The sequence below is a fragment of the Dasypus novemcinctus genome, chromosome 7 (genome assembly GCF_030445035.2).
Source record: "Dasypus novemcinctus isolate mDasNov1 chromosome 7, mDasNov1.1.hap2, whole genome shotgun sequence".
Lineage (NCBI taxonomy): Eukaryota > Metazoa > Chordata > Mammalia > Cingulata > Dasypodidae > Dasypus > Dasypus novemcinctus.
Genome location: NC_080679.1, coordinates 33,773,811 through 33,795,104, shown reverse-complemented (window position 1 = coordinate 33,795,104; position 21,294 = coordinate 33,773,811). Strand labels below are relative to the sequence as shown.

Below are 21,294 nucleotides of genomic sequence, written 5' to 3'. Positions count from 1 at the left end.
CACCAGGGCTCAGGAATCCATCATGTCTATACATGTCATGGAACCATTTTTCTCCAAAATTCTACCCACCTTCCTAGGACACCGAGAAGGAGTAGGAAAAGGATCTGCCAATGTTTCTCTCTCTTAGGGTTGTGGAAATATCCCTCTCTCCCCTCCTGCTCCCTTCCTGCCTCTGCTCTGGTATGCCAAACATATTCTACTCAAAGGGTTTCTGCAAGACCCAAAGAGAAGTTGTTTGGGAGAGTCTGCTTTTGTCTTTCAACAAGAACCTTTATTGAAGACCAAAGCGTAGATAGTATTGGGGGCTGGGGAAAACAGAGGAACAGAACAGTTTAGTATACCAATAAAGTAACTTACTATCACTTTGTACTATTCCTCTTTATACATGCAATATATGTTCCCATCATGGAAATAGCATTAGTTACTTCTGCCTGGCAAATTCTGCTTCAATTTGTACTCCCATTGCTGAGATCAAGAGGTATCATTGAGGTCCAAATTGCCTTAAAGTAAATTTCTAGATATGCCCCCTACTCTAAATGGGTTCTTGTTAACATTTATTTGATCCATACCAGTTTCCTGAACCAAATTCTCTGGCACCTATCTTCACTGCATTATATTAAAAGAAGTTTCCTTAAACTCATCTCAGAACTACAGTTATTTTCGTGTCCTCTTTGCTTGGGATATATAAATTTGGTTTTTGCCTCCATGGCACTTTATGCTAATAAAAACTGCTTTCAAAACCACAATGAGTCCTGCTTTAAGGCTGACACATCCTGAGTCTTTTACTCCCTCACCACCTAGAGGATAGGGCCCTGAAGGTGCTCGAAGCCTGCTTCCAGCTTTTAAGAGATTCTATTTTTGCCACATTCACTTATTATGCTTATCTGCAATTCAAACCCTACCTCCCCTGGCACCAACTCTGTCCATTTCTAGAAGTCCTTAGATATAGTATCTAATAGCATCTCACATGTACTGTACTTCTTCTAGAACCTTCAACTGAAAGCTGTAAGACCTGGACTACCATGCAGATCAGAGTTTTATTGGGGTTTCCTAACCAGTTCTCCTATTGTAGCAGTTTGATATTTATGAGTTCTAAAAAAAGATATTGATTATGCTTATAAACTGGTCTGTTCCTCTGGGTATGATACCCTTTAAATGTATTAAATTCAAAGGCTTTACATTTACTTGATGAAATCAAGATGAGGGCTTTGATTTAGCCACCTTGTTAGAATGTGCGGAGTTGAGTCCCCATTCAAATGGACACTCGAGCAGGAAGGAAGAGACACACAGAGGAAGAGAGCTCCATAGACAAGGCAGAGGAGAGAGCTTTGATCCTGCAGCCCCGGGGAGAGAGAGGAGCCATTCGCCTCATAGTTTACAGCTGACCTTGTGAAGAGACCAGAGCAGCTGAGTCAGAAAGAAATGAGCCCTTTAGCCTACATCAGCGATCTCAAGAAGCTGGGCGCATGGAGACTTAAGAGAAAAAGGAAGCCTCAATCCTCGCAGATATCGGCAGACGTCTTGCTTTAACACAGGGCAACAGACATTTGGTGTGGAGGTACCTCTTAAGTAACCTTGAATTGGACTCTTTAGGACCTTGTAATTGTAAGTTTTTACCCCAAATAAATAGCCTTTATGAAAACCAACAGATTTCTGATACTTTGCATTAACACTCTTTGCCTGACTAATATACCTATCTTAAATATCTTCCTCCCCTTTCAAAAAGCAGCATAAATTTTGTTTAAAATTCTGTCACAAATGATGTGGCTATATATACCACCCTTCCTAGGTCCTCTGCTCCCAGCACTTGCCCTGGGAAATCTCCAGAAACTAGTTTTCTGTTCCAAAATACAAAGCATTGGCCCCAGAAGTTTCATTGAAACATTGACTATTGACACACTCACCCACCAGCTCTAGTGATAAGAACTGTCTCCAACAGGTGCGTCTCTTTCTCAGAGACAATTATTGCTCATTCAGTGTCTGGTTGTCTACTTTTGCCCCGAAGAGGGTTGTTGCTTGGTTCAGTTCTGTGGCTTGCTTTGATTCAGGCACAGCCTTGCCTTCACCATAAGCATACTTTGTATCCTGAGGCCCAGTAGTGCATCCCAGCACGTCTTAACTATGAAACAGGAAGGTTGGTGTAGTTCATTATTGATTCTCTATCAGACAAGCAATTACATGGAACCCAAGAAACATTTACTTTAGGTTCACAATTGTGTCTACCAACACATCCACATCCACAGGCAGTGGGGGTTGTAGAGTAGCTCCTCTGTTACAGTCTGCAATGTCATCAAGAAACTCAACTAGCATAGGTCCTTCTCTCTCAGGTCTTGGAGCCTGTAAGTCCCTCGTGAATGCAAATCCCTCTCTTCGAATGAATAGTTTATTTTATTTTTAATCCCTCCCCCTCCTTTTTCTGTTAGAGTCTAATGCTCCTTTTAATTCTCCAATTTAGTTTTCAGTTACCCAATTCTATCTATTTTATTTTGGATGGCTAGATGGTGACACCACTGCAGGTCTAGCAGTTGGGATCTTTCAGTCGATCAGAACTTATTCATTGCCAGAATGGTTTTCTCTTCATTTCTCCTGTGTTGAATGTGCTAAAATACCCTAAATTTTCTCTTCATTTTTAAATCTTTTGAGATAGTTAATAATGTTATAGGCATGTAGCCTTTTTTCTAATGTATTTTTTTCATTTTTTTGCAGATCAATTTTATTGATACACATCAACCAAGCAAAATCCATCAAAAGTGTATAATCAATGGCATTTGGCACAATCACATAGCTATGCATTCACCACTCCAACCATCCTCAGAGCATCTTCACCATTCCAGTAACAATAACAATAATACTAAAAACTAAAACCAAACAAACAAACAAAATTCATCACCTCTCAATCTCTCTATGCTTCCCCTGCCATACATAGCTGCTATTCTGTTTACTTCTCTCTAGTTTATTTACATGTATATTTTGTAAAAACAGTCTTATATATGCAATATTACCCATATTTATATTTTACATGAGGTTTCATTATGGTATACAGTCTGTTTTTACATTTTTTTTAGCTTTCCTTCTAGTAATATACATGTATTTCAACTTTCCTTTTCAACAACTGTCATACCCATATAATAGCTCAGTTAGTCACAAACACCATGATGTGCTCTTACAATTTCCATTCATTTCCAAAGATTTAAAAACAATCTTTTAACCAATTCTGCACAGATTAACCTTCAGTTTTCCTTTCTCTACTCTCATTCTATTTTCCAGTGCCCTATATTCTAATTATTAGTTTGTAATAGCACAATCATACAGCATTTGGCCTTTTGTGTCTAGCTTGCTTCAGTCAACATAATGTTCTCCAGGTTCATCCATGTTGTCATATGCTACATAACTTCATTTCTTCTTACCATCACATAATAGTTTTTTACTATGTGTATACACACCAATTTGTTTATCCATTTATCAGATGATGAACACTTGGGTTGTTTCCAACTTTTGGCAACCATGAATCATGCTGCTATGAACATCAGGGTGCAGATGTCTATTTGTGTTACTGCTTTCAGTTCTTCTGAGTATTTACCTACGAATGGTATTGCTGGATCACATGGCAAGTCTATGTTCAACATCTTAGGAACTGCCAAACAATCTTCCACAGCAGATGAACCATTTTACATCTCCACCAACAGTGAATAAGTATTCCTATCTCTCTGCAACCTTTCCAACATTTGCAGTTTACCAACTTTTTAATAATGGCCAGTCTGATAGATGTGAAAAGATATCTCATTGTAGTTTTGATTTGAATTTCCCTAATCGCTAATGATGTTGAACATTTTTTCATGTGTTTCTTCACTGTATGTATTTCTTTTCTGGAAATTGTCTTTTCAAGTTTTTGCCCATTTTTAAATTGGTTAGTTTGTCTTTTTATTAAGTTGTATGATCTCTTTGTATATCACAGATATTAGACCTTTATCAGATATGTGATTGTCAAATATTTTCTCTCAATAAGTTGGCTGCCTTTATACCCTTTTGACAAAGTCCTGTGAAATGTGAAAGTGTTTAATTTTAAGGCGGTTCCATTTATCTATTTTTTCTATTGTTGTTCATGCTTTGAGTGTAAGGTTTAAGAAATTACTGCCTACCACAAGATCTTGGTGTTTTCCTACATTTTCTTCTAGGAATTTTATGGTTGTTTTTGCATTTAGGTCCTTGATCCATTTTGAGTTAATTTTTGTATAAGGTGTGAGATAGAGGTCCTCTTTCCTTTTCTGGATATGGCTGTCCAGCTCTTCCAGCAACATTTGTTGAATAGACTGTTCTGGTCCAGTTGGGTGGCCTTAACAAACTTGTCAAAAATCACTTGACTGTAGATGTGAGGGTGTATTTCTGAGTTCTCGATTTGGTTCTGTTGGTCAATCTGTCTGTCTTTATGCCAGTACCATGCTGTTTTCACCACTGTAGCTAAGTGAAATGCTTTAAAATCAGGAAGTGAGAGTCCTCCAACTTCATTCTTTTTAAAGACATTTTTGGCCATTCAGGGCCCATTACTCTTCCAAATATTTTTGATTATTAGTTTTTTGATTTCTGCCAAAAAGGCTGTTGTGAATTTTGTTGGAATTGCATTGAATCTGTAAGTCAGTTTGGGCAGAATGTACATCTTAATGATATTTAGTCTTCTGATCCATGAACATGGAATGTCCTTTCATTTATTTAAGTCTTCATAGGTTTCTTTTAGCAATGTTTTGTAGTTTTCTGAATAAAGGTCTTTTCTCTCCTTGGTTAACTCTATTAATAAATATTTGATTGTTAGAATTATTATAAATGGATTTTTTCCCCTGATTTCCACCTCAGATTGCACCTCAGTAGTGTATATAAATGCTATTGATTTTTGCATTTTAATCTTGTATTCTGCTGAACTCTATTAAGTCTAGTAGCTTTTTCTTTGGATTTTTCAGAATTTTCTAGATATGGGATCATATCATCAGCAAATAGTGAAAATTTTACTTTTTCCTTTCCCATTTGGGTGCCTGTTATTTCTTTATCTAGCCTAATTGCTCTAGCTAGAACTTCCAGCACAATATTGATTAATAATGGTGACAGTGGGTATCCTTGTCTTATTCCTGATTTCAGCAGGAAAGCTTTGAGGATTTCACTGTTGAGTACAATGTTAGCTGCAGGTTTTTCATACATATATACTTTACCATATTGAGAAAGCTTCTTTCTTTTCCTATCTTTTGGAGTGTTTTTTTTTTTTTTTTAATCAAGAAAAGGTGCTGTATTTTGTCAAGTGCCTTTTCCGCATCAATCCAGAGGATTATGTGTTTTTTCTTCTTCAGTCTATCAGTGTGGTTTGTTACAAAATTGATTTTTTTGTGTGTTGAATCACCCTTGCATACCTGGGATAAAACCCACTCGATCTTGGTATATAATTCTTTTAATGTGTTTTTGAAGTCCGTTTGCAAGTATTTTGTTGAGGATTTTTGCATCTACATTCATTAGAAATATTGGTCACTAATTTTCTTCTTTTTGTAGTATCTTTATCTGATTTTGGTGTTAGGGTGATGTTTCTTTCATACAATGAGATTGGTAGTGTTCTTTTCTGTTCAATTTATTTGGAACAGCTTGAGGAAGATTGGTATTAGATTGTCTTTGAATGACTGGTAGGATTCACCTGTGAAGATATCTGTTCTCTGTTTTTTTTAATCTTTGGGAGGTTTTTAATGACTGTTTCAATCTCTTCACTAGTGATTGGTTTATTTGTGGTCTTATTTCTTCTAGGGTCTGCGTAGGTGGTTCGTGTTTTTCTAGGAATTTGTCCATCTTGTCTACATTTTTTAGTTTAGTTTTTTTTTTTTTTGGTATACAAATGTTTATGGTGTCATCTTATGATTTCTCTTATTTCTGTGTGGTCATTTGAAATGTCCCCACTCTTCTCATTTCTGGTTCTTTCTGTGTCTTCTCTCTTTTTTTTCCTTTGTCAGTTTAGCTAAGGTTTTGTCGATTTTGTTGATCTTTCCAAAAACCAACCTTTAGTTTTGTTGATTTTCTTCTTTTCTTTCTTTTTTTTCCTCATTTTCATTTATTGCCCCTCTGTTTTATACTGTCTTTCCTTCAACTTGATTTAGAATTATTTTGCTGTTCTTTTTTCTAGATCCTCCAGGTGTGCAGTTTGATCTTCAATTTTAGCTCTTTCTTCTTTTTTTAATGTAAGCAGTGAGGACTATAAATTTTCTTGCGGCATTGACTTTGCAGTGTCCCATAGGTTTTGATATATTGTGGTCTCATTTTCATGTCTCAAGATATTTGCTGAGTTCTCTTGCAATTTCTTCTTTGACCCATTGCTTATTTAAGTGTGTTGTTTAATTTCCATGTATTTATGAATTTTCCCTTTTTCCATTCATTGTTGATTTCCAGGTTCCTTCTGTTATGATCAGAGAAAGTGTTTTGTATAATTCAATATTTAAATTTATTGAGAATTCTCTTATGACCCAACATAAATGGTCTATCTTGGAGAAGGATCCATGAGCACTTGAAAAAATGTATATCCTGATGTTTTGGGAATGCTCTATAGATGGCTGTTAAGTCTAGTTCTTTATCATATTATCAAGCTCTTTGTTTCATTATTTATCCTCTATCCAGATTTCTATCCAACACTGAGAGTGGTGTATTGAAGGCTCCAGCGATAATTGTAGAGGCATCTATTTCTCCCTTCATCTTTGCCAGTGTGTGCCTCATGTATCTTGGGGCCTGAGGTTAGATGCATAAATATTTCGTATAGTTAGTTCTTCTTGGTGAAATACCCCTTTCATAATATATAATGGCCTTCTTCATCCCTTATAACAGTTTTTCAGGTAAAATATATTTTGTCTGGTATTAGTATCAATACTCTAGCTCATTTTTGGTTACTATTTTTATGGAATATCTTTTTCCAACCTTTCACTTTTAACCTGGTTTGTCCTTACATCTGAGGCGGGTCTCTTGTACACAGATATAGATGGCTTATATTTTTTCAACCATTCTATCTGTCTATGTCTTTTGATTGGGGAGTTCAAGCCATTAATTCAATGTTATTACTATAAAGGCATTACTTACTTCATACATTTTGTCCATTGGCTTTCTATTATCACATCTTACTATTGTCTGTCTTTTTACCCTTTAATTTACCCTTTGTAATATCTTCATTTCTACACTCTTCTCCATGTCTCTGGCCTTGTGTTTTCCATTCAGGTGTCAAAACTCCCTTTAGTGTCTCTTGTAATTCTGGTTTTTGGTAACATATTCTATCAGTTTTTGTTTGTCTGTGAAAAGTTGAAGTCTCTTTCATTTTTGAAGGACAGTTTTTCTTTTAACAAGTCAATTTTATCGATACATGTTAATAAGGGATGCAATTCATCCAAAGTGTACAATCAATGGTATTTGGTTTAATCACACAATTATGCATTCATCACTTCCATCATTAGTAGAGCATTTTCATTATTTTCATAATAATAATAATGAATAAACAAATAAACAAACAAGAAAATTCTTCACCTCTCTATCTCTGTTTCTCCTGCTGTACATAGCTTTTTTTCTGGCTATTCTTGCACATTTATTTATTAAGCAGTTTTACTGAGATACATTCAAATATCCTATGATTTATCTAATGTGAATAATCAATGGTTTTTAATATAATCGGAATGTTATGCATTCATCATCACAAAAAATTTTAGAATTATTTCATTACTCCAAAAAAGAAAAACTGCAAACCCCCAGCATGCCTTTGCTAGCCCTACATAACCACTAATCAAATTTCATCTTTATAAATTCACTTATATTTACATTTTATATAAATGTAATCATACAATATATTACACAATATATTTAGTTCAGAGTAACACAATCATAGAGTACTTGTCCTTTTGTGTCTGACTTGCTTCACTCAACACAACGTTCTCCAGGTTCATCCATGTTTTCATATGCTTTACGACTTCATTTCTTCTTACTGCTGCATAATATTCCATCGTGTGAATACACTACAATTTGTTTATGCATTCATTGATTATGAGCACCTGGGTTGTTTTCAGCTTTTGTCAATCGTGAATAATGCTGCTATGAACATAGGTATGCAGATGTCTATTCATGTCCCTGCTCTCATTCTTCTGGGTATATACCTAGTATTTCAGGGTCATGTTGCAAATCTATTTTTAGCTTTTTTAGGAAGTGCCAAACAGTCCTCCACATTGACTGTACCATTCTGCATTCCCACCAACAGGAAATAAGTGTTCCTATCTCTCCACATTCTCTCCAACACTTGTAGTTCTCTGTCTTTTTAAGAGTGGTCATTCTGATAGGTGTGAAATGATATCTCACTGTAGTTTTAATTTGCATTTCCCTAATCATAATTGATGTTGAACATTTTTTCATGTGTATTTTTTTGCCATTTGTATTTCTTCTTTGGACAAATATCTGTTTAACTCTTTTGTTCATTAATTAGATTGTTTGTCTTTTTATTGTTGAGTTGCAACATCTCTTTATATATCATGGATATTAAACCCTTATTGGATATGTGATTTTAATATATTTTCTTCCATTGAGTCAGCTGCCTTTTCATCCTTTTTACAAAGTTCTGTGAGGTGCAAAAGTGTTTAATTTTGAGGAGATCCCATTTATCTATGTTTTCTTTTTTTGCATATGCTTTGGATGTAAGGTCCAAGAAACCACCACTTACCACAAGGTCTTAAGATGTTTCCCTACATTTTCCTCTAGTAGTTTTATGGTCCTTGCTTTTATATTTAGGTCTTTGGTCCATTTTGAGTTGATTCTTGTATAGCAATCTTTTGATTGTGGATATCCAGTTCTCCCAGCAGCATTTGTCGAAGAGACAGTTTTGTCCTGTTAACATGGACTTGGTAGGTTTGTTGAAAACCAGGTGACCATAGAGGTGAGGGTTTATTTCTGGACTATCAGTTCTATTCCACTGGCCCATGTGTCTATCTTTATGCCAGTACCATGCTGTTTTGACCACCACAGCTTTGTAATATGTTTCCAGGTCAGGCAGCAAAATTTCTCTCATGTTGCTCTTCTTTTTTAGAATGCTTTTGGCTATTCAGGTGCACTGTCTCTTCCAAATGAATTTGGTAATTATCTTTTCTATTTCTGTAAAGTAGGTTATTAGAATTTTGATTGGTATTGCATTGAATCTAAAAATCAGTTTGGATAGGATTGATATCTTCACAATATTTAGTCTTCCAATTCATGAACATGGAATGTCTTTCCATTTGTTTATGTCTTCATTGATTTCTTTTAGCATTGTTACGTACTTTTTGCATATTGGTCCTGTACTTCTTCGGTTAAATTGATTCCTAGGTATTTGAGTCTTTTTTGTTGGGATTGTAAATGGAATTTTTTTTTCCTGATTTCCTCCTCAGATTGTTTAGTACTAGTGTAAGAAACCGTTACTGATTTTTCCATGTTGATCTTGTATCCTGCCACTTTGTTGAACTCATTTATTAGCCTAAGTAGCTTTGCTGTAGACATTTCAGAATTTTCTAAATATAAGATCATGTCATCTGCAAATATTGAGAATTTTGCTTCCTCTTTTCCTATTTGGATGCCTTTATTTATTTATTTATCTTGTCTAATTGCTCCAATTAGAACTTATAGTACAATGTTGAATAACAATGGTGACAGTGGGCATCCCTGTCTTGTTCCTGATCTTAGAGGGAAAACTTTCAACCTTTCCCCACTGAGTACGATGTTGGCTGTTGGTTTTTCATATATGCCTTTTATCTCATTGAGGACTTTTCCTTCTATTCCTATCTTTTGAAGTGTGTTTTATCAAGAAATGATGCTGGATTTTGCTGAATGCATTTTCTGTGATGATTGAGGTGCTCATGTGTTTTTATTTTTTCCTTCAATTTGTTTATGTGGTGTATTATGTTGATTGATTTTCTTATGTTGCACCAGTCTTGCATACCAGGAATAAATCTTGCTTGAATGTGATGTATAAGTCTTTTGATATGATACTGAATTATTTTGGCAAGTATTTTGTTGAGAATTTTTGCATTTATGTTCATTAGAAATTAGCCATTAATTTTCTTTAAATATAGTGTCACCTATGAAGCCATCTGGTCCTGGACCTTTTTTTGTTGGGAGACTTTTGCTGATGGATTGAATCTCTTTAAATGTGATTGTTTGTTAAGTTCTTGTATTTCTTGTAGCATCAGTGTAGATTGTGCATTTCTAGGAATTTGTCCATTTCATCTAGGTTGTCTAGTTTATTGCCATACAGTTTCTCATAATATCTTCTTAAGATCCTTTTTATTTCTGTAAGGTCAGTAGTAACTTCCCCCCTTTCATTTCTGATTGTATTGATTTGCATCTTCTCTCTTTATATCTTTGTTAGTCTAGCTAGGTTTTTGTCAATTTTATTGATCTTCTCAAAGAACAAACTTTTGGGTTTGTTGATTTTCTTTATTGTAGTTTTGTTCTCAATTTCATTTATTTCTGTTGTAATCTTTATTATTTCTTTTTTTTTTTCTATTCTTTTTGTTTGTTTGCTTTGGGATTGGTTTGCTATTCTTTTTCTGTTTTCTCCAGTTCAGTTAAATCTTTGGGTCTAGCTCTTTTTTCTTTTTAAATATAGGTATTTAAGGCTATACATTTCCATCTAAAGACTGCCTTCACTGTATCTCATAAGTTTTGATAAGTTGTGCTCTCATTTTCATTTATCTCAATATATTTACTGATTTTCATGTGTAATTTCTTCTCTGACCCACTGATACTTAGGAATGTGTTGTTTAGCTTCCATATATTTGCAAATTTACCTTTTTCTGTCTATTATTGATTTCCAGTTTCATTGCATGATAATATGAGAAGGTTCTTTGTATAATTTCAATCTTTTTATATTTATTGAGAGCTACATTATGCCCTAACATGTGGTCTATCCTAGAGAAACATCCATGGGCACTTGAGAAAAATGTATAACCCACTGGGTTTGGATGAAGCCTTCTGTATATGTCTGTTAGGTCTAACTCATTTATCACATAGTTCAAGTTCTGTTTCCTTGTTGATCTTCTGTTTAGTTGTTATATCTAATGATGTGAGTAGTGTTTTGAAGTCTCCAATGATTATTGTAGAGATCTCTATTTCTCCCCTTAGTTTTACCAGAGTTTGTCTCATGTATTTTGGGGCAACCTTGTTAGGTATTTATGACTGTTATATCTTCCTGGTGGATTGTCCCTTTTATTAATATATAATGGCCTTGTGTATTTCATAACATTTTTGCATTTAAGGTCTGTGTTGTCTGATATTAGAATAGCTATCCCTGCTCCTTTTTGGTTACAATTTGTGTGGAGTATCTTTTTCCAACCTTTCACTTTGAGCTGGTTTGTATCCATGGGTCTAAGGTGAGTCTCTTGTAAGCAGCATATAGATGGTTCATGATTCTTATCCACTCTGTCAGTCTATATCTTTTGATTTGGGAGTTTAATCCATTCATATTCAATGATATTACTATAAATGCATTACTTATTTCCACCATTTTATTCTTTGGTTTTCATATGTCATATCATATTTTTGTCTATCTTTTTACTCTTTTGATTATCCTTTCTGCTATTCTTTTTCTTATCCTCTCCTCCAAGCCTCTCTCTCCTGTCCTTTTCTTTCAGGATTTAAGGCTTCCTTTAATATTTTCTGCAAAGGTAGATTCTTTTTTGTGAACTCTTTTAATTTCCATTTGTGTGTGTGTGTGTGTGAATATTTTATACTTCCTTTCATATGTGAAGGACAATTTTGCTGGATAAAGAATTCTGGCAGTTTTTCTCTTTCAATATCCTAATTGTATCATACCTCTTCTTCTTGCCTCCATGGTTTCTAATGAGAAATCCATGCTAGATCTTACTGGGCATTCCTTGTATGTGATGATTTGTTTCTACCTTGTTGCTCTCATAATTTAATCTTCAACTTTGACATTTGACATGCTGCATAGTATGTGTCTTAGAGTAGGTCTATTTGGATGTATTTTGATTGGGGTACAGTGTGCTTCTTTGACATGTAAGAGTTCTTCTGTGAGAGTTGGGACACTTTTAGCTATTATTTCCTTAAAAACTTTTTCTGCCCCCTTTCCCTTCTCTTCTCCTTCTTGAACTCCCATGACATGTATGTTGTTTTGTTTCCTGTTGTCATTCAACTCCCTGAGTCCCTGCTCAATTTTTTCTATTCTTTTCTTTTCAATTTCAGCTGTTCTGTCTTTGGTATCACTTATTCTTTCTTCTGTCATTTTGAGTCTCTGTTGTATGCCTCTAATGTGTTTTTAATCTCACCTATTTTGTCTTTCATTCCCATGAGCTCTGCTAATTTTTTATTCAGGATTTCAAATTCTTCTTTGGGCTATTTCAATATCTTCTTGATGTCATTTATCTCTTTAGCCATATTGTCTTTCAACTCGTTAATTTGATTTTGGAAATTTATGTATATCTTGTTAATTGTTTCTCTCAATTCCTGCATCTCTTCTGGGACTTTGATATATTCCTTTTCTTGGGCGATGTTTTCCATTTTCTTAGTATGGCTCATAATTTTTTGCTGATGTTTAGGCATCTGATTAGGATGGTGGCTTACTCAGATGCTCAATTTCTTTCTCTTTCATAGGGATTTATTGGTGGGAAGCTGTGGTGTTACTTCTGCTCTTTGATTCTTCGTTCAATCTGGATTGTTAGGATTGTCCCTGTTAATTGCTCAAAACTAGGCTCAGGACCCAGTAATTGGTTGCAGACCCTTTCCTAGGGCCTTGGGAAGGAGGCTATAAAGGCCAGAAAAAGCCTTTATTTTTAATTTTCTCATGTGTATTTCCTTGGTCTGCCAGCAGATAGTGCTCTTTGGCAGCCCTCTCAGTTCAATGCCTGGTCAGAGTGTGTTTGCTGCAACACTGACTGGGATCAGTGTGATAGAGGGTCCTGCCTGGAAGCTAAGAGCCTTGTAATTCAAACTTTCTCAGAGAGAGTTCCCCAATCTTCTCTGACAGCTCCCTCCCTTTTCCCTGGTAGGAAATCCACTCTGCTCTGCACCTTCAACAATCAGTCTCAGTTAGTAGAGAAAGGGTTTGGGAGAGTCATGTCTCTTTAAGCCTTTGTGGGCTCCCAAGGCAAACAATGGCATGGCCCCACCCAGCCTGGAAGAGCTGGTGGGACACAGAAGACCAAATTAGTGACCGGAAGCTGAGTTAGCCTTAGGCTGTCCCTCTTCTTCCCTTTCCTGGAGTGGTAGATTTCTCTGGGGTCCCCTTTATCTGTAGCTAGACCAAAAGACTGAAAATTCTAAAATGCCTTTATTGTGGGGGATGGTGCCAGCAGTAGAAGGCACTGGTTTCAACTCAGTTTTGCCATCATCATGATTCCCCTTCTTTATCCCTCTCCCTTCTGGGCAGTGTCAAGTCTTCACCTGGTGTCCTAAACACTATATCTTTTCCCAGGCTATTTCAGTTTGTCCTCTAGCTATTTTCCTGGAAGAGAAGAGAGTCTCATGTCTTTCTAGATTCTCATCTTCCTGGAAGTTCTTGAAGGACAGTTTTGATGGATAAAGAATTCTTGGCTGGCAGTTTTTCTTTTTCAGTACTTTAAATACATCATACCACTTTCTTCTCACCTTTGTGTTTTCTGATGAGAGTCAGTAATTAATCTTATTGAGGTATTGAGGTATTGAAGTATCCCTTGATACTTTGCTTTTCTCCTGCTGCTTTCAGAATTCTCTCTTTATCTCTCATATTTGTCATTCTGAAGAGTATGCATTTGGGGTAGGTCTATTTCAGTTTATTCTGTTTCATCTGTGTTGTTCTTCTTGGATAGTGATGTTTATGTCTTTAATAAGGGTTGAAAGTTTAGTCATTATTTCTTCAAATATTCTTTCTGCCCCCTTTCTATTCTTTTCTCCTTCTTAGACATCAATAATGCAAATATTTGTGTGTTTCACATTGTCATTAAATTCCCTGAGACATTGTTCCACTTTTTCCATTCTCTTCTCTTTCTGTTATCCTATCTTTTCCAGTTCAGATATTCTGTCTTCAAAATCACTAATTCTATCTTTGAGTAGTTCAAATCTGCTCTTTTGTGCCTCTAATGTATTTTTAATCTCATTTATCATGTCTTTTATTCTCATAAGCTCTGTTACTTTTCCTTGCAGTCTTTGAAATTGCTCTTTATGCTCACCCAGTATCCTCTTAATATCCTTTATCTCTTTAGTTATATTTTCTTTCAATTCCTTGAATTAACTTGGGAGAGTTGTGTGATTATCACTGATTAATTACCTTAAATCCTGTATCTCTTCAGGATATTTGGTTGTTCAGTTTTTGTTTGTTCTCTTCCTGTTTCCTTGTAAATTTTTTGCTGATGTCTAAGCATCTGAATATATTGGTGATTTTACTCTGATGGCCAATTACTCTTTCTTGTCTATTTTTTTTTACAGCTTTTCTTTGATATTTTGCTCAACTTATTCTAAATCTTTAAAATTGTCCAGATTAAGTTATCAAAATTAAGCCAGGGACTCACTGATGGGGCAAAGATTTTCTTCCACAAGTTAGGATACAGAGAGAACTGAAAGCAATTTTTGCCCATGCAATTTCCAGACTGGCCAGCAGATGGTGCTCATTGGCACAGCTTTCTATGGAGAGGAACTCTCCATTTTCCTGTGTTTCGGTCTGGCCAAAGCCAAGATTCAAAGTGGATTCTGCTGGCCGAATTCACTGAAGAAAAGCCCCTTGACTCCCTCTCCCTTTCTCTTGTTACAGCTGACGGGGAGAAAGATGTATGCTTCTTTCTTAGTCAGCTGCAGTGAGCCAAGGGTTTTACCCCAGTTTAATATCTTGGGGGGAGGGGAGGGGAGCCCTTCCTAGCTGCCAAGAGGGGGTTGTTAACTCATGTTTGTTGCTTCTGTTTTTTCATCACTCTGTAACTCACCCTTCTGGGAGTTGTATAGCACTGTCTTGGTCTGCTGACCCCCAAAGCAGGTCTTTTGGTTCTTTCTCCATTGTTTTTGTAAGAGAGTTGAGTCCTGCCTGCCTAGACCAACACCATCTTCCCACAATTCACTAATATATTTTTTAAAGTCCCAAATTTCCCACTAAGCAATCCTTTAGTTTAGTCCCACAGGTTTTGGTAGGTTGTATAATCATCATCCATTAAGACATTTTATAATTTCCATTGTAATGTCTTGTTTGATCTTTATTTAGAATTTTATTCCTTACTTTCCAAAGAATTTGAGATTTTTTCTTTTTCTTTTTGTTATTTATTTCTAGTTTAATTTCACAGCTGTCAGAAAGCATACTCTGTTTAATCCTGCTTTAAGGCCCAACATATGGTCATTTTTTAATGCTCCCAAGTCTCTTGAAAAGAATGTGTAATCTGCAGTATATTCTGCAGTGACTCAGTGATCATTTGTGCTGAATGTAACCTGCTGTTTAACTCATCTATTGAATTCATAACGTCTGATATATATATATATGTACATATATATATCTTTTTCTATTCTCAAATTTCCATTTGATAACTTTTATAGATTCCTACTCTCTGGTGAAATACTCCTTCTTATATATTTTATTGAAATTATTAACCATTGTTATTTTAAAGTCCAGGTCAGATAACTCCATATCTGAATCACTAGTTCCATTTCCTTTTCATTTGGTTTTGGTCTTATGTGTCTGTCTCCCAGCACTCCTAGAAATTTTTTGGAATGACCAGCATTGTTTGTGAAAATTGTACAAATGAATTGAAGTCCTGATTGATGTTCTCTTCCTTTCAGAATTCTAATTCAAAGTCTGGAGTATATTTCAGGGATGCTCTTCCTTGGTGGATACCTGGGCTTCAAATTTTGTGCCCCAGGCTGTTTGTGAGACTGTGTAAGCTTCTTCTTGTCTTTCTAGGCTCTCAGCAATCCCTGTGTGTTCAGCTTCTAAGTTTCTTATTATATGCTGTATACAAATTGTGAGATGATTCAAGGGGAGACTAACTGCAGAATGTTTGGCTTACTTCATTGTACTTCTCTTCTGTTCAGTCTTTTGGCCTCTAATATGGGATTTTTTGGAAGTCCTAAGCTCCCTTTTTTGTCTTCAAATCTCCTTGAGATTGCCGAAAGTTTTGCTCAGGTTCCCAGGTTTTTAGCCAAAGGTCTCTGCTCAACTTTTTAGCCTCTTGGGCTTATGCCAGTTACAAAATAGCAGCTGCCATGACAGAGAAAAAAACACACCACCAAATGTTAGTCTCACCTCAATAGACTTCTTTTTTCTTTGGAAGCCAGGACCCTCAATTAAGGTGATGTCTTCACCCATGTTTTTTGTTTGTTTGTTTTTGTTGAGCTATTTTACTTGTTTTCAAAGTATTATGAAAGAGAAGACATTCAATAAATATAAATTTCTCTCATCCTTCTTTTGTGAAATAAGGTTCTAATAACTGCTCACTCTGCCTCAAATAATGTTATATGTATTTTATATTTTGCAGATTATAAAACATCATAAAAATTCAAGATTACTATCTCCTTGAATTAATATTCTGTTTTTTCTTTAAATTTTTTCTCATTTTCAAACTCTTATTAGAGACCTTTTTTCTGGATTTAGTGAAGGATTTTTAAATAACATTCCCTAAATTTCTTTCCTAAGTGATATATTACGATTTTCATCCTGAAAGAAAACTGTGGAGAATCTCTACTATTTCTCATGTCTGCATTATAATCCATAGAAAAAATACCGTTAAGCCAGGGGAAATGGGAATTACTTCCTTTCCTTCCTTTTCATTTCCTTCTCTTGAATATGAAAGGCTTTTACTCCTACTCTTCTTATAATTTACTTTCTGTTTAAAGTAATGGATTTTTTTCCAATGAAGTCTGCGGCATTCACACCATTTTCTGGGATCTGAGAAATGAACTCTGCACCCTAAAAATAACAATTTCCTCACTATTTTCCAGACCTGGCATGTTTTAATGAAAATGCTTGCACAGAAGCTAGCACGTTACCTTGCATCATGCCTCTCATGACACCGATGCTTTTCTGCTCTATTTTCTAGGTCATTTCATATGATTAACACGATCCTCTTCTTTCTGTTTCTTATTTGTATGCTCTCTTTCCTGTAAATTATTGTGAACATTCACATAATCATTATTTGATTGCTAGTAATCTATAATTATAAACATCTAAAGTGTAAATAAGCCATTAGAGATGTCATTATCAACAAAAGCCCTGGATTGAGCATTCACTGACCATATGATCCGATTTCATTCTGGGTTGGTGTTCCAAGAAACACTCCAACCTCTATCCAGATTCAGGTTGTATCACTGGGTGATGTGATTTGAGCCTTTCTGAAAAAGAGTCTGTGATCCAATAGGTAAGACAGAGATAAGAAGTCCAGCACTTGAAAAGTGTATCTGCTTAATTGTATTCATGCTATTTGATCCTTCTGTGTTTGGCTTTTCTCCCATGCCCTTTCTCCACGCTACCTCCTGGCTTATTACAGTATATTTTATATATACCTCTATCATGATACCATTATCTAGATTTTTAGGTAATTGCTGTAGAGTTCAACACCCGTCTTAAAATGTGAGTGCCTTCGGAGATCAGCATAGTGCCTTGCTAATTTTTATTTATCCTGTAAACACATAAAGTATATTTCTTCAATGGCTTTAAATGGATTAAAGCAAGGAAATAAATGGGATATTTATTAACTTAATTCATGGAGCAGTTCCAAAAAGTGTTTTGGAAAATATAATCATAATAATTTGTGGGCTTGTTTGTCGTTTCCTTTCTTTCCAACTCCAGGCCTTACTTCAGATAGATGCATCAAGAAGATAGCAGATTCTATAAATTCTGGCTATTTATTAGAACTGTACTCAACTGGACAAAATGTTGAAAATCTGCATTTTGTGATAATATTAAGAGTCATCATGCCTTTCTCTATAAATACTCTCAAATGAAATTAAATATAACATATGAATTTGATGTATACACCTCACATGCCTCTTTCTCCCTTGATGGTTCTTATTTCACACTATGTTTTTCATGAATCTTCTTGGCCTATTTTAAAGGTTCCTTTGTTTTTGACTTAGAGCTTATTGAAAAGAAATATTTAGCCTGTCTTCTCTTAAGTGTTGATTAAAAATTTAAAAACAGGTCTTTTTCCTCCCTGTGATGACTAAAGATTATAGTATTTTTGACTCAGTAGAAAGTTTCTAGACTTAATATGACCTTGAACTAATCTGGTTGTGGTGTTTGGAGATGTTCTGTCATTCTCCAGAAATGTTCATCCCATTGTTTGGTTTGTTTTTTTCCCTAGGTGGCAGATGACCCTCACGTCAGTGTATGTCTTAAAATTTATCAATTTTCTGTTTCTGAGTTTATGCTATAATACATATTGCTATTTCTTTTTTTAGTTTATGATTAAGATGAAATCTTTAAAGGCAAATTCAGATAGTTATTGTAGTAACTAGTAAGGTTTGATTGTGGGTAATGTATGATGTTATAAGAAATTTAATAAATTAAATACATAATTATGAAAAAAATCCATGGTACCCACAGATAGTATTTGATTAATAATGAGCCCTCAAAACATATAACTTAAGGATATGTACTTTTTAGTTTGGTGTATATACTTTGGTTATGTTTTATATCAGTGGAAACATTGATATTAAGAATCAGTGAAGCACAATAGAAACAGCACATGCATAAATTAAAAAATCATTATCTTGAGTCTTAACCCTGCCAGTTGTAAAGAATATGACCTTGGGCAAGTCATCTGTTTGACCTATTATTTCTTAAACTGTTAAACCGAATTAAAGATAATATACAAGGATGTGTTCTGTTGATTTGTTAGATTAAAACTATGTACTGGTATTCATATCTTCATAAATGATGAAGTACCTCTCATATAAAGTCTCTCTTGCCCTCATTTTGTCCCTTATCAATTGATTGTATTGGTATGCAAATTTGTTGTTCCCAAATGAGGCAGTTAAGATGGGAATATTAACAACAGTAGATCCATTAATTGAGTGACTTGTGTGTTATGTCACACCATATATTTTTAATTATCATAAAGGTCCTTCCAATATAAGTGTTAAAAATGATAATTAATTATACTCTACCTTTTTTTCTTTATTTGATGCTTCCCATATTCTTTCTTTCTTTTTAATGCTATATTCAAAAAATATGAGGTCCCCATATACCCCCCACCTCCCTACCCCACTCCTTTTTGTAAGGCAGTTTTATTGAGATATATTCACATACTGTACAATCTATCCAAAGTGTACAGTCAATTCCTATTAGTTTAATCACAGTGCTATGTATTCATCACAAAAAAATTTTAGAACAATTTCATCACTCCAAAAGGAAAAACTCCACACCCCTTAGCAGTCATCTCTCAATCACTCTGTCCTTTCTCAGTCCTACATAACCACTAATCTAATTCCATCTTTATAAATTGATTTATATTTACATTTTATGTAAATGGAATCCTATGATATATAGTACTCTGTGTTTGTTTTCTTTCACTTAGCATAATTTTTTTTTGCCTATACTAACATCTTCTTTTTTAATAATATTTTTTATTTTTAAAGAAGCTTTAGATTACATATTTATTACATAAAAAACTATAGGGGATCCTCATATGTATCCTACCCCCTCCTGCACTTTCCCACATTAGCATCTGTCATTATTGTGGTAAATTTTTTGCAATCAATGAACCCATTGAAGCATTGCTACTAACCATGGACTATAGTTTACCTTATAGTTTATACTGTATCCTGCGCAGTTTTATAGGTTTTGACAAAATGTATAATGACCTGTATCCATCATTGCAATGTCGTGCAAGACAATTCCAATGTCCCAAAAATGCCCCTGTGTTATACCTATTCTTCCTTTTCTCTTCCCTCAGAACCTCCCGTGGCAACTGGCTTTACATCAATGATACAAGTTCTTCCACTGCTAGAATAATAAGTCTTTAATAGATTAAAAATAGAATAATAAGTCTAATTTGTCCATTGTTCATTCCCCAATCTTGAGAATTTTGGGATGGTGATACCCACTCTGTTTTTTACTGAGATGGGGCTTATATTTCTGGGGCAGATGGATGGAACTGTCTTGCTTGCAGTTGTAGATACTCTCTGTTTTTTGGGATGGGCATTATTCATCACCATCCTTTTGTTAGTTGTTCTGACTTAGTACAAGGAATTTGAGAGTAGGTGTTGGCTGCAACTCTGCTGAGATTCAGGGCTCAACCAGCATATGCACAGACAGAAGAGTTAAGTCTCTGGGATATATATTTAACTAGTATAGTGCTAATTATAGGTTCAAATATATACCCTGCCTTTTTAATAGAGAGAAAATTAAATAATTAAATTTAAATAAATTAATAGAAATATATGTAAGTATCTGAGAGTTGGCTAAAATATCAGCTTTTCAGTTGGAAATATTGCTAATTATTAATGTTTCTCTACGTCAACTTCCTCTTCTACAATATAAGATTAATGACTTTTGCTTTGACTATATCATAGGGATGCTGTGAGGATCAATCATCACAATGATTCTGGAAGTTCTTCAAGTTGTAAAGCACAATACAAAGGAGGGTTACCATTACTGATTTGTACATCAATTGTAAGTCCCCTAATATATAAGTTAGTTAATGCTTTAATGATGAAATTTTGAACTACAATATCTGTTAGAATATCTGATTATAAAGTAAATAGAAGTTGAGATCATGATTTCAGATGGAAAAAATGTGGCCAAGAGATTGATTAGCTTAATTGAACATTGCATCTTATTGATTTTGTGGTTTCTTTCTACTTTCAGGTCAGAATACAGAGAAGGTAAAATGTGTGGACAATGGAAAACATCCAAGCAAATCCAATTTATCAACCTGATTGTTCTCTTGTTACTCAAAATGTGGTACATGGACCAGCAGCCTGGGACCTTCCAAGCCTGGAAAGTTGTTAAAAATACAGAATCTCAGATCCCACCCCAGACTTACTGAATCAGATCTGCAGTTTAACAAACTTCAAAGACACTGCTCTATAGGAAATTAAAGGACAGTGATTCATTACAGCAATAAATGTGTATGTGATGACGGCATTTTTATAGCACAATAGGAAACTTTTCCTTGAATATTAAGAACTTATGATATACTTAATTAATATCTTTAGGTCTATAATCTCCATGTTCTATAAATGATGATTAACTACCAAAACAAAAAATAACAGACATCTATGCAGATATTTCTTTCTTTTTAATTTTTTAAATTAGAGAAGTTATAAGTTTACAGAAAAAAACATGCAAAATATAGCAGCCCCATATTA

The 21,294-nt window shown here is 34.8% G+C and overlaps 1 long non-coding RNA gene across 1 annotated transcript in view; it reads left to right on the top strand.

Annotated features, from left to right (window-relative positions):
• LOC131279287 (uncharacterized) overlaps window positions 1-21,076 on the top strand; it is a 35,480-nt gene extending 14,404 nt beyond the window's left edge. The window contains exons 2-3 of the long non-coding RNA XR_009186669.1: window positions 20,497-20,596; window positions 20,792-21,076. This is a non-coding gene — a long non-coding RNA (uncharacterized lncRNA). The remainder of the gene's footprint in view (window positions 1-20,496; window positions 20,597-20,791) is intronic.
• The last annotated feature ends 218 nt before the right edge of the window (window positions 21,077-21,294 follow it).